At 35.1% G+C, this 4751-nt stretch overlaps 1 long non-coding RNA gene across 1 annotated transcript; it reads left to right on the plus strand.

Annotated features, from left to right (window-relative positions):
• Nucleotides 1–1012: 1012 nt before the first annotated feature.
• Nucleotides 1013–4362, plus strand: LOC149207626 (uncharacterized). Its single transcript, XR_016252695.1, has 2 exons — nt 1013–2129; nt 3810–4362. It is a non-coding gene; the product is annotated as an uncharacterized LOC149207626 (long non-coding RNA).
• The last annotated feature ends 389 nt before the right edge of the window (nt 4363–4751 follow it).

Raw genomic sequence — 4751 nt, forward strand, 5'->3', positions numbered from 1 at the left:
AAGAAAATAATGCTTGCTTAAGTAGATGACCATGTTGACGCTTTACTTACATATTATAAATTTATTTCAGAGGCTAAACCACATAGAAATCTATCACGAATACAAGTGGCCAAATCTTTAGCATGGTGATGGTGATTCTATTTGTGGGATTGACTTCATTCTATATCTTCCATAGACACAGGTAATTTGGTTAAAAGTTAATATAGGGAGAGGAAAAAATAACGGAGGGAAATTCAAGGCCTTATTCTACTTACTAAAATATGTTTTGGACAAAGAGATTGATGTTATTAATGTCATGGGTGACTCATGTATGGTCATTAATTGGATGAAAAGAAGCCCTCAAGTACAAAATAATTCTCTCTTTTTACTAACACAATGATTAAATGGAATATCTAATCAATTTTTGTAAGTCTTCAATACTAATATTAGTATTGAGAGAGCACAACAAGATTTCAAATCAATTCTCAAAGAAAGGATTTTGTCTACTTGAGAATTATGATTCCTTGGAAGGAATACACACTACCAAACAACCATTTTACAATAATTTTCTTTTAGTAATTTCTAAACTCCTTTTAAACCTATAATTTATTAATACACATGATTGTTAAAATTTATAATTTATTAATACACAAAATTGTTAAAATTTATTATTTGTGTCAAATTATTTGATAGATAGTATACACCATATTATAAATATAAAGTCTTTTATGAATTTATAATATTTTAAATAATCTTTAATTATATATATATATATATATATATTTAATTCAATTAAATATCTCAATTCTTTATAGATAGTGAGAGCAAAATGTGGGTAAAATGGAAACATCTTTCCAATCCTTTATTTTTTGTTAAACTGGGGCACGTGTGCACAGCCTGGCCGCAAGATTATCTATTCAAGTCTGAGATTAACTGTCATCAAATTTGATCTATTTGTTTGTTTGTTTATTCATGGTTTTAATGAATTTTATATAATATTTTCAGTTTTGTTTTATCAGGCGGTGTGGTGATAAATTCAACATTATAATTTATGATATTGTATATAGTTCTGTCTATGAATTAACTAGGTCTTGGAATATTCCGTAGCAAAAAGCCAGTCTTCAACTCCATACCGTCTGCCATAGATATTTATACAGGACTTTTCATAGACCTCTGTGAATAGAAACAATGGCGAGCGATCAAAACAGCAGCAGATATAGGTTGAGTGGGTTTCATCGGTCGCGACCGGCTAGATTAAAATACTCAGGATCCTCTCGCAAGCTGAAAAACAAAGAGCAAGTGAAAGAGGCTCATACAGAAGAAGGACCAAGTTGCAACCACGCTCAAAAGAAGAGAAATTCATGGCGGATGAGAGTTGGTGAAGTGAGGAAGCTTTTGGTTTATCCTTTAAAAGGCCTCAGGAGATCATTTTCAGGATTCATGGTCTCATCCTCAAAGCGTGCTCAGCAATCCTCTACAGGATGCATTTGCGGATGTCACAGGGGTGTGTTAAATATAACTCGATCTGGGTCCTGTGAGTCTCATTCTGATGAGTCAAATCCTGCAGAATTTAGTTATAAATATGTGAAAAATTTGCTTGAAAGCAACAATTTCTGCACGAATTAAATGCCCTTCAAGAGAATTGAGAAGGGTTTCAGTGACATTTATTCATTCGGCATATTGATGGTTCACTTGACAATAATTTTGGATCCCAGACCAGGATCTAAATGCCTGATTATTCATACAGTGGTTTCCTGGTGCATTTAACCATATATTGTGACTAGCATCAGGAACATAGTGCCCTGTTATTGATACAGCATGTTTCCGGTATACTCGATAGTATGCCCTGTTATTGATACATCATGTTTCCGGTATATTCGATAGTAGGGGTGTGCCGACAATAAGGAAACAAGTGGTTGAAAGTGACAATTTATATGCTTGAACTATTAATTAAGAAAATTCTGCAGGAACCATGTGGCTGTTATTGGGGGTTTATTTCACATCAGGTATGCGTCTCAGATCAGCTATAGTATATTGATGGCTCATTTGACAGTTCGCTCATGCCCCGACTCCCGAGTCCGGAAGCAGTGAGGGTTTTCCATTCTGCACGGTGATAGTGATGGTTAATTCGGCAATGGTTTTATAGGGAGGTAAGTCTGTTTGTCTTTTTTCCTTATATATATATATAAAAAAGCCGCTTAAAAATGATGTTTACAAAGGTTAGGTAAAAAAATTGGATTGTCCAGCTTGAGAGGTATTTATTCCATTAAAATCACTTAAAGCTTACAGATGTTTTCATCCGTCATAACTCATCACCATACCGGTGGGGTAGATCACAGTGAGCATGAAACCCTGGGTTTGACTTATCATAACTACGCTGTCTGCCCATGCTCTGCTGGCCAGGCAAGGATTCTGATTTCACAGTTTTTAAGGGTTATTGGAACATATGAAATGTTGGGGTGGTTCAGGTGAATTTGATTTGGTCAAGTTATTGGTGGTTTTTAGGCTCCATACAACCACCCATAGTTTTGCCCATGGTATATATCTTTAATGTAATTTATTTAAAGGTTAAACAGCTCCATATTAACTTGTCCTAGTAGTTATTGGGAACACATCAACTATGTCTTTAGACACCACCACTTCTCTCGATGTTCTATGATCCTAACAATTGCTCTCAAAGGTATCAGAGCAGGTGTTCATGAACACAATATTGAAGTAATCACACAATATGAACAACACCAAAAAACACCCTGGGAAAACCCCAACCTTGGGGAAAACCCAACAAACAAAATTTTATTAATCCTTGGCCAAGCCGGCTGAGGATCCGACAGATGCTCAACCCTTGCCCCTTACAATGGCCAAGGATTGAGCAAGTGTGGGCTCCTGGGTTGGCTCGGCCAGGGTTTTGACCAAAGACTAACGGAATTCTGTTAGTTTCCCAAAGTATTTCATGATATTGTTTGTGTGGGTGTAATTGCAACTATATTGTGTTCATGACTATGTTTATTTACCTTACTTTTTATACATAACATGAAAATACCAATTTGCTCTAGAGTTGTCGAGAAAGTTTTGAGTAAGGGTATTTTTAAGACCTCTTTCCCATGCATGCTGGGTGGACAGAATCTTAGTGTCTAATTGCTCAGCAGGATCCAATCTTGTGTAAATAATTTTTATGCAGATATCTTGTTTACAATTTTTTTTATGAATGTGTTTAAAATCCGTTTAGGCTTATCCCTATCGAGTTAGATATCCCAGTTATCGCCGGAAGTTCTCTAGTATAGACCTTGCTTCTATTGGTACAAATATAGGGTAGTTAGAACAGTACAGGTACACATACCATATGGCTGTGGAATTCCATACCTGCACAATAATATCTCATGAGAGTGGAAAGGGTAACCTAGTGGCTTGGCTTGGGTTATAAGTGGAACCAGTTGTGTTTAATGCTGAAAGCATACAGGTCAGTTTGGATTATAATACAGTAATTGCAAAATTTTAAACAAGTCTATTTTTTTTTCCAAAGAAAACCTTGCATGAAATTTAACGGAGGTTTTTTTACTTTTGTGATGACATATCCAGTAAACTGATCAGTGTAGAGTAATACACTTAACCTAAAAATATTCAAACTGGGCCCTCCTGATACAAAACTAGCCAAACCCAACAACATTGACAACAAGATCCCTTAAATTACAAACAAATCAAATTTACCTAGCTGCAACAGAATCTTGTTGGGCTTCATGCATGAATATAGTTATTAGAGATAATATGAATATTTGCTTTTGTCACCCACTCGTTTTGTAAGTAATGTTTCCATTATTATTTTTGGTTTGCAGAATCATGTGGTATTTTGGTATTGATTAAGATGGAAACCTTATTTCAAGGAAATTCTTCAAGCAAAGTGACCCCATTCTATGAAATTCATTGTTATTTAGGAGTCGACAGTTGATGATTTTGTACAAAACGGCCCAAGAAGTTTCATTAAGGCTTTTATTTTGGGTTTCTACATTTGTATGAACTCAAAACCGTTGCACTGTACAGCTTTATACATTGTGGGGAAACTCAAATATAGAGAAATTTAGCACTGCACAAGTTACAGGGAATGCATGATGTTATAAACCAACTATTTTCTAACGGAGGTGTTATGAATCCATTTCAAAAGGAAGGTAGCTTCGTCAATCGACAACCGACTGAAATACAAATTGCATGGCAATGAAATTCCATCTTTGGGCTTTTGCATTTCAAAGTCCGGAATGTAAATGGCTGTTTTCGGGCTTTCTGCTGAAGGCTTTGAACAAGTTTCTTCTGAATCAACACCCGTCTTGATTATTAACCAAATATTTTATGTCTGTTTAAATTAATCTGGCATTATTTACATTTATGTTCTCACTTTCATCTGTCATTCATGCATATTAACTGCTTGGCATCACTCAGAGGCATAATTGTAATATTGTATTACAAATGTAATACTTTATATTAAAATAGTAGTGAAAACAAAAAGGATCCAGGGCTTATTTTGTTCTTCCTAAAATCATATTTTTTTACTTGCTTCGCACCACTGAATGGTGTAATTATTTTTTTGGGATCAGTACATCATATCGGAATAGTAGAGAAGATTAGAATATTCTAGTGGCAGCCAGATCTGTTTTATTAATTGGCCTTAACAGCAATGGGCCGTGAATGGAGCTTAGAGTGTGCAGGTGTCAAAGTTGAACATATCATCAGTAGACCACATTTTATGTTATGCCTCATTTTAAAATATTGTTATAGAAGCTTAC

This window comes from Pinus tabuliformis, chromosome 1_2 (genome assembly GCF_031772625.1).
Source record: "Pinus tabuliformis cultivar Carrire ecotype Pingquan chromosome 1_2, CPIR1, whole genome shotgun sequence".
Classification (NCBI taxonomy): domain Eukaryota; kingdom Viridiplantae; phylum Streptophyta; class Pinopsida; order Pinales; family Pinaceae; genus Pinus; species Pinus tabuliformis.